Source organism: Muntiacus reevesi, chromosome 3 (genome assembly GCF_963930625.1).
Source record: "Muntiacus reevesi chromosome 3, mMunRee1.1, whole genome shotgun sequence".
Classification (NCBI taxonomy): Eukaryota; Metazoa; Chordata; class Mammalia; order Artiodactyla; family Cervidae; genus Muntiacus; species Muntiacus reevesi.
This window is the reverse complement of record NC_089251.1, coordinates 164,114,864-164,127,471: the sequence shown is the minus strand read 5'-3', so window position 1 is coordinate 164,127,471 and position 12,608 is coordinate 164,114,864.

Sequence of the window (12,608 nt, the reverse complement as noted above, 5' to 3'; positions counted from 1 at the left end):
GGACAGGACCCTTGGCCTTCTTGCTCCTCGGCCCCCTGCCCCCAGGGAAGGCAGCCTTTCAGCAAATGGTACATCGGAGTTAAGTCCAGAGAAGTGGGCAGTGCCAGCACCAGCCAAGAAGTTTCCTTTTTTTTCTGGTTCTATTTACAGATGGTCATTAAGATCCAAGGCAGACACTCTTAGCAGAATGGTGATCAGGACTGACATCACGCTATAGCGGAACTCAGTGGAGGATGGAGCAGAAAGGCAAGGAGGCAGCGACTCCAGGGAGAAGGACAGGTTTCCAGGTCTTTGTTGGAGGAGGCCTGAAACTGACCCTGGACAGCAGTGAGGCCCGTTTCCACACCCCTAGATGCTGCAGGAGGCAAGCCTAAACCGCTAGCCATTGGGCATTGTGAGAGAAGACTGCAGTTTCCTCGCTGGACTTGCCTCTTGGGAGAGGGGAAGGGAGGTGAAAGTGAAAGTCGCTCAGCTGTGTCCGACTTTGTGACTCCATGGACTATACAGTCCGTGGAATGGGCAGTCCATTCCATGCAAGTTTAGAACTTGCAGTTTAGAACTTGCCTTAGTTAGTAGTGTCCTAGCTTCCCTGGTTGGAGAAGGCAATGGCACCCCACTCCAGTACCCTTGCCTGGAAAATCCCATGGACGGAGGAGCCTAGTGGGCTGCTGTCCATGGGGTCTTGAAGAGTCGGACACGACTGAGCGACTTCACTTTCACTTTTAACTTTCATGCATTGGAGAAGGCAATGGCAACCCACTCCAGTGTTCTTGCCTGGAGAATCCCAGGGACGGGGGAGCCTGGTGGGCTGCCGTCTATGGGGTCACACAGAGTCGGACACAACTGAAGTGACTTAGTAGCAGCAGCAGCAGCAGCAGCAGCTTCCCTGGTGGCGCAACGTAAAGAATCCACCTGCCAGTACTGGAGACGCAAGTGGGATTCTCCAGGCCAGAATACTGGAGTGGGTAGCCTATCCCTTCTCCAGCGGATCTTCCCAACCCAGGGGTTGAATTCAGGTCTCCCTCATTGCAGGCGGATTCTTGCTTCCAATTGTGGATGGGAGGAAACTAAGCCTATTGAGCTGAAGCTAAGTCAGGGCCTGGTGTTCTTCAGTTTCCTGGTCGTGTCCAACTCTTCTCCACCCCATGGACTGCAGCACATCAGGCTTCCCTGTCCCTCATGATCTCCCAGAGTTTGCCCAAATTCATGTCCATTGAATCGGTGATGCCATCCAACCATCTCATCCTGTCACCCTCTTCTCCTCCTGCCTTCAATCTTTCCCAGCATCAGGGTCTTTTCTGATGAGTTGGCTGTTTGCATCAGGTGGTCAAAGTACTGAAACTTTAGCTTCAGCATCTGTCCTTCAAATGAATATTCAGGGTTGATTTCCCTTAGGTTAGACTGGTTTGATCTCCTTGCTGTCCAAGGGACTCTCAAGAGTCTTCTTCAGCACCACACTTCAAAAGCATCAGTTCTTCAGCTCTCTGCTTTCTTTATGGCCGAGCTCTCTCATTCATACATGATTACTGGAAAGACCATAGCCTTGACTTACATGGACCTTTGTCAACAAAGTGATGTCTTTGCTTTTTAACACACTGTCTAGGTTTGTCGTAGTTAGGACCCCATGAACTGCATAAAGTCAGGGTCTGTAGTGGGTATGAAATATAGATAACACACATGTGGGTGGGGAGACCTCATGCCATGGAATCAGTATAATCCTCAGGTGTGAATTTTCTCAAATCTTATAGGAGCTACTATTAATGGGGTCCCCAAATAACAAAAATTAAACTTTAAGCATGTAATACAATTTTAAAATGACATTTTATATGGAAGTATCTTTTCCTAGAAAAATCTCAGTAATACTTCAAAATACTAAATTATGGACTGCATTCTAGGCAGGGTTGTTTTCTGGTTAGGTGCATTAATGAAAAAAAAAATCACATCTCCTCTTAACCCCTGCCCTGCACAAGGGTCACAGACAAACCCGGGCTCTGACCATCTCACTGGTCCCTGCAGCTTGAGGAGAGAGCCTGACTGATGCAGGATGGGACCACAGGGCAGAGAAGGAAGGCCATGCCTGCCACGAGACCCAGCATCCAGAAGTCAGTGAGGTTAGGAGGGAATAGGGAGGTGCTTCCGTGGGCATCTGGACTCGTGGTTCACAAACACATCTTCATCAAGAGAATCCTCCCCTTGGAACTCTGATGGCTGAGTGACAAAGCCTGGGCTCCTTCCCCAAATCTAGCTTTAGGCAGAGTGAGACATGGCAGCTAAAAGCCTAGGCTGGTGCTGAAGGGCCTGGAGCTGACTCCTTGGTACATCACTTACTAGCTGTGTGACTTTGGACTAGTCCCTTTTCCTCTCTGACCCTGCTTTCCCACTAGCAAAGCGGGAGGTGATAATAACAGTAAACCTGCCTCAGAAGTGAGCTGCGAGGCCTGAATGGGCATATAGCGCTGAAAGCAGCATCAGGCGTGGAATAAGCACCAGCTTGGTGTTCACTGTCACTTTATAGCAATCAGTTTCCTGAGTGGGAGGCTTGGTAGTAGTAACTTTTGATAAGGCGTTGCTTTGTCACCATGTACATTTTGGCTTCTGATGCATCCCCAGACAAAGTAAGTAGACGTTCGTGTTTTTATCGCACATTGTCTAGGTTACCATCAGCCTTACTCTGTAACAGACCACCCAAAACTCAGGAGGTCAAAATCACAGTCGCCTCACTTGTGATCTTGTGCTCCAGGAACTGGGCAGGACTTAGAAGGGAAGCTCCTCTTTAATCCCCTGGGGGCAGTTGGGTGGCTCAGTTTTTATCCATGGGGTCTCTCTCCTTCCTCAGGACCTCTCACCATCCAGAGGTCCAGCCTGAGCTTCCAACATGGCCAGTGGCTCCCAAGAGGACGAAAACTGGGTGGCTTCTTGAGGTCCAGGCTCAGAGACTGTAGGTCACGACTTCTGGTTGGTCTCACAAGTCTTCGGGTAGGCTGGCTTCAGGAAAGAGAATTCCCAGGTGGCTCAGATGGTAAAGAATCTGCCTGCAATGAAGGAGACCCCAGTTCCATTCCTGGATTGGGAAGATCCCCTGGAGAAGGGAATGGCAACCCACTCCAGTATTTTGCCTGGGAAATCCCATGCACAGAGGAGCCTGGTGGGCTACAGTCCATGGGGTCGCAGAGTCAGACACCACTGAACGACTGACTAGGTGGGAGGGGGGTGCAAATAGACTCAGGATGGGGCCCTGTTGGCACCCATCAGCGGTGGTACCCATCCTGCAGCTTACCACGGTACTCTTTTTTCAGTTTTGCAACACTTAATGCAATTTATTTTGCATGCCTTTCGCCTATAAGTGCATATATGTTCCCTTCCCAGGGCTAGCACCGTGATGTGTTTATCCACTTTGCCTCGGAGCACAGCACACGGACTGGCATGCTTAATATATGGTGATTTAACTAGTGGGTGAGGACATGGATGAATCTAGATTTTTACCTTGACAATAACAGCAAGAATATTCTTAAAAAAAAACAACTCTCAAAGCCATTTTTGAGACTTTCAAAATGTCACGTTTTCTTCCCTTTGTAAACTTTAATACATGTACTTCTCTCTCAACCAGTAGGTATTCAGCTTTTGGGCACTACAAATAGAAAAACAGCAGGTTAAAAGGATTCTGTGAGAAACAGATGTATTTCACCCAAAAGGCAGATAAAGAGGTTTCACTGGAGTGTGTATGGGAACCAGGACTTCGGATACTTAAGGCCTGAAAAAAGGTGAAGTAAGATGCATATATGTGTGTCAGAGGGTGCATCTGAAATTTCAAAAATGTGGACAATTTTTAAAGCAAAGTGAAATTGAACAATAAAAGCAAGTCGCTATAACATCACTGGGGAATCTGCACTTTAGCTTCAAGGCACATTCTTGCATCCAATCTTAGTAAATAGATTTTTCTCTTCAGAGAGCCCTATAAAGCAGACCCTAGGTTGGCATAAAGAAGTTTTGTTTTCAACTTTGCAGTCAAGCTAGACAACATGCCATTTTTGTGTAAACTGAACTCTTCAGGAAAGAAAGAAAGTCTTAACTGTGTTGAGAAAGCCAGCCAAGCCATGTGCTCACCGAGTTGAGTCCACACATCCCCACTGTACTCTGACACAGGCCCTGGCCGCTCCCCACCTTAAGTGGTCTGTGTATATGGCAAACCATATTTATCTGTTCACAGTTACTGATAGACCTTGTCTAGGGTACAGGCTTTGGGTCTGGCAGATAAAGCCTGAAATAATTCTTACTAACTCCAAAATCTCTGTTTTGAGGTTTTTATTAGCAAATAGCATAGCTACAGAAGAAACCTATTGAAACCATCAATAACGATTAGCTGCGAATTTTATTTGGCTTCCGACCCAATTTATGTGACCCAGATCTTTCAAGCTTATTTAACCATAGAAGATCTATGTGCGCATGCGTGCTTCATTGCTTCAGCCGTGTCCAGCTCTTTGCGACCCCGTGGACTTTATCCTGCCAGGCTCTTCTCTGTCCATAGGAGATCCACATCTCAAGTTAAAAGTGTGCACAGGTCTCACAATGATTCAAGGTGGTAAGAAGAGAAAGAGAGGCCTACACAAAGGGTGGGGGCCCATGGTATGGATTAGAAGCATTTTTTTCTGTTTTTTACTTCGAGTATTCTTATTAGGTCCGTGTGAATTCGTTATGGTCTGAGAGAGCTCACAATCAATAACCCTTCACAGTTTGGGAAAGCAGAAAAAAATTTTTTTTTTAAAAATTCTTAAAACCTAGTTGGCAAAGCCCAGACCCCAGCCAGCTACACACAGTGATCCATGGAACTCTTCCTCCTGCCTGCGGAAATAGGAATAGAGCAAGAGAGACAGAGAAGGGTGTCCATGCACGTGCCTACTGTGGCTCAGAGCACAGCTCCTCATGGAGCCTGTGGCCTGGTTCATCCCGAGCATCACGGCAGAACCGCTCAGATACGATAATTTCCCAGGCCAGTCTGCCCTGTTACCCTGCGTGGGCCAACAGTCTGTAGAAGGTGGGCGTGAGGAGGGGCAGGAATCTGGAAGGGGAAAAGAACCTTGTGGTGGTCGTCCTAGGATGGGGTGGGGAAAAGTGGTGCTTCAGACGTTCTCTCTCTGGGTCTTCATGTCGTTTCCTGCCTCTTTTCCCTCCACATCCCCGGCTCTCCTTCACACACAGAGGTTGAACCCACAGGATAGATCCAAGCCTTAGGAGGCAACCTCAGCCCATCCCTTCACTCTGGCCTCCAACTCGTAGGTTTTGGCCATCATGGCCATTGCTTGCCGCCTCCTGATGAAAGCATCTGCACGCCGCTCCCCACCCCACCCCGCTGCTGAGCAGGGCTCCTCCCCATACAGCATGCTGCCCCCAGAGCTCAGACACAAGCCCAGAACCCAAGTCTAGGTCCTCCCTACCTTCCTGAGACGTCCTTCAACCTCCCGCCATCAGGAGCTTGACCCAAAACCCGGTAGGACTCTCTCCTCAGGAGCTCACTAGCAGCTGAGTTCACACCAAGTCACATTGGTGCTTTTATTCCAATGGTTGGCAAAGTTTCTTGTCTTCCATGATGTGGGAAAGCCATCCAACATCGTCATGCCCTCTGCCCCACTCTACTTACGTACATCGTGGGCCCTCAGTTCCATACATCTTTTTCCTCCTCATACTCAATGTCAGACTTATGAACCCCGAGGGAAAACTCTCCCCCAAACCCCCTACCCTTGTAATTCAAAGCCCTGTCTTTCAATGCTCCTGTGTCTGCTATAGAAACTCAGTCAAGAATCTGATGCTTCTCTTGGCTTCCATGATGCTTCTTGGGGGTCCCATGGTGGCTCAGATGGTAAAGCATCTGCCTGCAATGCAGGAGACCCAGCTTTAATCCCTGGGTTGGGAAGATCCCCTGGAGCAGGAAGTGGCAACCCACTCCAGTACTCTTGCCTGAAAAATTCCATGGACAGGAGAGCCTGGTGGGCTACAGTCCATGGGGTCACAAAGAGTCGGACACAACTGAGCGACTTCACTTTCTTTCTTTTTTGGCTATTGACACTGGTAAGCAGCCTCTGCTACATAGGCATTCTCTTTAAAGGGCAGGCATAAGAGCTGTTCTTTACTTTTATTTTTAAATTGATTAAATCTAGGACTTGCACAAGTCCTGGGTACAGGGTTTTTTTGGGGGGGGGGGGCTTGAGGTGTAATGTGCACGTAATTAGCAACCAAAGCTAGATGTCTTTTGTTGATACAGTAATGGATTGGGAATGAGGCAAGTCCTTACTTTTAGGAAATCATCGCTGAGGTTTCTGTGTGAGACGCCATCAGTGCCGTCAGAGGTGGTGCAAGCAGTGGGTGCAAAGAATCTCAGGTAACACCTCAAATACGCTCGTTTCCAAATTGCTTTTGCCCTTCTCACACGAGCCCAAACTCTACCCCCAGGTTGGATGCTCTGTGTCAGGGAAGGAGGTTGACCGAGTCGATCAAGGCTGTGACTGCTTATCTGCCTTGTCATTTGACTCTGTCAGAGGCTGTAACAAAGGACCAGAGGCTGGGGGCTTAAACAGCACAGTCCTGGGGGCCAGAAGTCCAAGGTCAGGGTGCCAGAGGGGTTGGTTTCTTCTGAAGACTGTGAGGAAAATTTTGGTCCATGCCTCTCTCCTAGCCTCTGGTGTTTGGCTGGCAATCCTTAGGGTTCCTCAGTTTGTAAGTGGGGTTCCCCCTGGGTCTTCACGTTGTCTCCCCTACCCCATATACACCTCATTCTCTTCAGATGGCATTTCTTTTATAAAGACACCAATCATTGGATTAGGAGCCCACCACACTCCAGCGTGACCTCAATTTAACTTCATTACGTCTGCATTAACCCCATTTCCAAATACAGTCCTTCTGAAATACCAAGGGTTGGGACTTTACCATGCGATTTTTTTGTGGTGGGGTGAGGGGCTGAGGAGGAGGACACAACTCAGCCCATTAAAGGCCCCTTTCTCCTCCTTGGGCAGCTCTGAACAATTTCCAAGAGTCGAAAGACTTCTGGGACTTCCCTGGGGGTCAAATGGTTAAGCCACTGCCCTCCCAATGCAGGGGCCATGGGTTCGACCACAGGTTGGGAACTACGATCCCACATGCTGCACAGAGTGACTTAAAAAAATCTTTTTAAAAAGTCAAAAGACTTCTGATCCCAGGCTGTCTTTCGCCACATCCCTCATTTCAGAGATGCATCCACCGTCTCAGGCTCTCAAGGCAGAGAAGCTGTGCTTTTTACCCAGTGGACACTGGAAGCAGGAATCCTTACCTGAGCAGTCAGCCTGACTTATGGTTGATGACAAGCAGGTCAAGAAGAGTGTGCGAAGCAGGTCTGTACTGGTGTTGAATTCAAATTGGATTTGATTTCATTCCAGGGCCCCTGGAGACTCTTACTCACATTGTCTTCTTTTATAAATAATCTTCAGCTTTTGTTAGTGTCAAGCACTCAATTTAGCTCAAAATCAAATTACTCATTATATTCAGCTACAACTCCAATGGCTCATTAAGCCAAGCCTGTGGCGTGATGAAGTCAGTGACCTTGCATGAATGAGCAGGTGACTAAGGAGTCTCGGAGCCAGTTAATTAGGTAACACTTTTATTTCTCCTCCTGAAACGTTAGACAAGCCATACGTGTTGAGAGGTCTGAGAGCTCAGACATGAACCAGTTCGTGCACCGGCATCTCGAAGACATCCGTGCTCTCACTGTTCACTCACCTTTGACACCGAGGACCCACTAGGGCCAGAGCTGACGTCAGGGCTGTCTCCTTCTCAGATGAGAAGAACTTCTCCCAGTGGCAGAAAAGAGGCATCTTTTCCACTATACATTATCACAATATATTTAATACACTTCCTTGTGCTACATGTAGGTCTTTGATGTTTACCTACTTTATTTATTTCAGTTGTGTATGGAGTAGTCACTTTTAAGTACCACATGGTTTTTAAGCCCCTCCCATCTCAGCCCCTGAAAATACATCTGGTCTCAGAGACACAGAGGCCCGCACATTCAGGGTGGTCTCAGCACTCCTGTCACTGAGAAGTCAGCACCCAAGTCCAAGGGCTCTTGTCCTTGTGCCTGTGGACCCCCCTTTCTGCCTTCCCGCCCTGTTCCCTCCTCCCGCCTGCTGAATAAGCACCCCGTTGTTTAGGGAGCTCATGTTTGCCTGAGGCTGGAATTACCTTCTCTGCCCTGACTCACTCTTTCTGCCAGCTGACAGTGTGAAGATATCACTAATCTTTGAGTTTGAGTTAATATTAATGTCAAAAATATAGACAGCCTGGGAACATTTATGGACATCTCCAGATACACCATATTATCTTTGGCATCAGTTTTACTTAGTTGAAAATGAAACTCTAAAACGAAGCATTCAGTTTGTTACTCATACGGCTATTCCCACACAACTCAAATGAAATATTGACCCAAAACAGGGTTTATACTTGCTTAGAACACTTTCGAAGACTGAGGTCGAGTGGAGCATGGATGATCACTCACTAGTTAGCGCTCACAACTAGATACAGAGCATCATAAAACCCAGATCAGAGAAGCAGTGGTGCAAAGTCAAAGGCAGAATTAATTATGAGAGCAGAGTCAAGGGAACAAGCCAACGTTGCTGACTGACAGGATGGTAAAAGCCAGTAGCCACGAAAATATGGAGATCCACTTTGGGAATCTGTGCTATGCTGAAAACTGGAAGGATCAAAGGAAGGAACCAGAAATCCATGCAGCCCAGCTGAACACCAGCAGAGAGCCTATCTTAAGTAATAGACTCTTCTTGATGTTTTCAAATACTGCCATTTACACTTATGTACCCGTCAGTGTTGGGTCTGAAATTTCAGATCTGAGGCAGTTCTGTTTACATAATGTTTGCAGTTTTGTAGGGTCAATCTGTTGTTCAGTTATGTTTAGAACTGTGCAAAATATTATCTGTTATCAACAGATTGAGATTAATCCTCTTCTTCAAATTGGAATGCTCTATTTTTCCATATTTACAGTATTCACCATGGAAATGAATGGATAGATAATCCTCGGGAAACCTGTTAACACCAATCCTGGCTGGGAGAAGTGGTTTCTAGCCAGAAGACTGCTTGGCTAACAAATGGTAAATGATGAACCTTGCTTGCCTAGTTCAAACGTCCAAATAGATTTTTAACAATTTCCCAACCCCAACCCCCTAGAAGGACCCCAGGAGTCTTTTATGCTTTATCCCAACTTGTAATCACTGCCACTTACTCTGTAAAGTCCTCCATATATACTGCAAGGCCTTGGAAGTATGTAGATGGTGACTGCATTCATCTATTGGTTTCTTTTGTTCGATGTGGTGGAGAGGCAAAGATGGCCTGAGGTCTCATGGGCCGAGAGGAGAAAAGAACGGAAGCCGTCACCTCCCTTCACTGCCAAGGCTTCATGCTGTCTTGCTAGCTTGCTGGTAGATCTCAGGTCATGAGGCATGTAACAGCACATCTCCAATAGAGCAACTTTGTAAAACCAAAACTGGATTTTTAGGGACTTCCCTTGTGGCCCAAGGGTTAAGAATGCAACTTGCAATGCAGGGACGTGGTTCAATCCCTGTTCAGGGAACTAAGATCCCCCACGCCATGGAGCAACCAAGCCTGAGCCAAAATTATAGAGTCTGCATGCTGCAACGAATAATCTTGCATGCCACTATGAAAGATCCCGTGCTGCAACTAAAACCCAATGCAGCCAAACCAATAAAAATAAGTTAAAAAAAAAACTGGGTCTTTATTGTAAACTCGATTTAAGTGGGGGAGTTTATGGAGTTCAACTTATTAATTCATTCAATAAATACTTACTGAGAGTTGCTTGGTATATTCTAGGTGCTGGAGATTCAGCAATAAAGGTAAGTCCATCCCTCAAGTAGGAGTATTAACAGATACACTCTACCATAAATAAAATAGACAAGCAACATGGATTTACTGTATAGTACAGGGAGCTATATTCAATATTTTGCTATAGACCATACAAACTGTAATGGAAAAGAATCTGAAAAAAAATATAGACATTTAATTTTCTGTGCGTAACTGAATCACTTTCGTGTATACCTGAAACAAATATAATGTTGTATTAAGGCACAAGAAAGGAAAGAAAAAAGTCCATCCTTCAAGGAGACTGTATTTCTTTATGCCTGTGGGAGAGAGGGTCATGGGAGATGAATAATGGACAAGTAAATAAATGTACATGCGAGGGGGTGATACCTACTGTGAGAAATACAACAGTGTTTAGGGAGAAAGAGTGATGGCTGACAGTGACTTCTTTTTTTTTGACTGAGTCGTCAGGGCCTCCCTCTGATCAGTGGTCCTGTGAGCAGAGACTTAAGTACTGAAGTCCCCAGGCTCCCCAGCCGGCCCCTTGCCCCGCCCCCACCATAGGATTTCCTATCACTGTCTCATTCCCCTTCAGTTCACAGCCCACACAGCTCAGCCTAAGAGGCCCCACTGCCTTGGGCCAGAAAACAAAGGGGAACATTATTCACCAGTCACTTTAAAAGCGATTGAGCCAGGCGTGAGACACAAAGGATTTGAAAGGCGGTGGTGACCTGGTATCACTGTGTCCCCTGCCTTCCCTTCTGGTTTCCAGGTTTGTCAAAATCCCTTGAGCTGGGACGAGGACAGAGAGTCAGGGATGAGGCAGAGGAAGATGTGAGCAGGGAGTTTTGAGGCTAAGGACCACCTGGGAGGGAGCTGGGGCCACCTGATGGAATCCCTTTCTGAACTTTGGGGAATCCAAATAGGGGGCGTCCAGTAGCAGTGCTGTGCTTCCAGGGTGCAGTCTGGGGAGTCCCGCCCAGACACGTCGCAGCAGCTCCAGAGGGCTCCGGAGGCCAGAGACAGATCCAGAGACTGTCTGTGCCTCTAGAGGGGTGTGGGAAGATAGCATCTTGAAGTTTCCATGGGCCCAAAAGCAGCATGGGAATTGGGGGCTGCGGGGGCGGTGGTTAGGGGAGAGGCAGGAGGAGGAGAGCGGGAAGCAAGTGGCAAGCGCTCTGGTCGCTGACCTGAACCAAGAGCAGCAATTCAGGAGCACAAGGGGCGCCCGCACAGCTGGGAGACTGCCCAGCTGGCACAGGAAGGCCGCACGCCTGGCATAGCCCGTCCTGATGACGAGGACCACACAGGGCGAGCTTCACCTGCCCTTGATCCCAGAAGCAGATGGAGACTGAGGTGGGGACGTCCCCATGCCCCACCTGCTGGGTTCACCTGGGAACAACCCAGGGAGGGGACGCACGGGGACTGTGATGCTAAGACCAGCCTTTGAACCCACAGCTGCCAAGAAGTCTCTACATTTGACGGAGTTTCCTAGACACGACTAGAAGAAAGTCATGTCTGGATGTGTTTAGTTTTTAATTGAACAGGATTCAGAGCCAGAAATGTATCTAATTGTTCTAATTATGAAAAATTAACTTTCACCCACTCCAGCTTGCAACTGTGAAAATTAGCTCCTGCTACACAAAACCAAACTGGCCAATTCTGTGGGAATTTGTGAGACTGAGTCACTTGTGCATAGATAATAAGGATGCCACCCAGCTCTGCCAGGGAGCTGCCCCAGAATTCTGCTTTGAGGCGAACCCAGGCCTGGTTCTCATCCTGGATTCTCCACAAATGACCTGATACCCTGCAGGTCGCTGCTCTTTCATATTTGAAACTACCATGATGATATTGGGTTTTTGAGTTTGCTGTGAGAATGAAGGTATTTAGAAGTGTGTAAAGCTCTAGAACGGAAGCTTCCATTGAATGCCTGTGGCTGCCAGGCTATGCTTCCCTTCTGGGGAAAGCTCTCCAAACAGGGCATTTGCTCCTGCTAGTCCTCGTCACAAGGCAGGTGCACCAGCCGAGGACAATGAGGGCCCAGACAGAACACGAGGTGGTTTTGGATGAGCCGAGAATATCCTTCGGACCATCTTCCTTGGTGTGGTTGAGGACAGATGCACATTCAAGATGCTTGACCTGTTCCTCAACCATCCTGAGCTGTGATTCTGGTTTTCTGTGAAGCTTCCTTCACTCCCTGGATTGGACATCCCACATGGCCCCCTGTCCCCTTTGGGCCTGTGGAATAAACCATCATTTAGGTCTGTATATCTTGTATGTAACCTCAAAGAGCAAATGAACACACATCAGGCAAATAAATGAATTTACAGTCCCTTTGGGTTCTTGGAGTAAACCATCATTCAGGCCTGTATATCTTTTACGTTAGCTCAAAGAGCATATGAACATATATCAGGCAAATAAATGAATTTACATCAGGCAAATAAATAGAGGCCAACAAATAAAATAGGAGTAGACCAACAAATGTGGGTTTCCCTGGTGGCTCAGGGGTAAAGAATCTGCCTGCAATGAAAGAGACATGGGCTCAATCCCTGGGTTGGAAGGATCCCCTGGAGGAGGAAATAGTGACCCACTCCAGCATTCTTGCATGGAAAATCCCACGGACAGAGGAGACTGGCAGGCTACAGTCCACGGGGTCATACGAGAGTCGGACATGACTCAGTGACTAACCGACAACAACCAACCGACAAATAAAATGCAAACCTCTTACCGGCAGTTTGCATCAAAGCAATATGCTAATT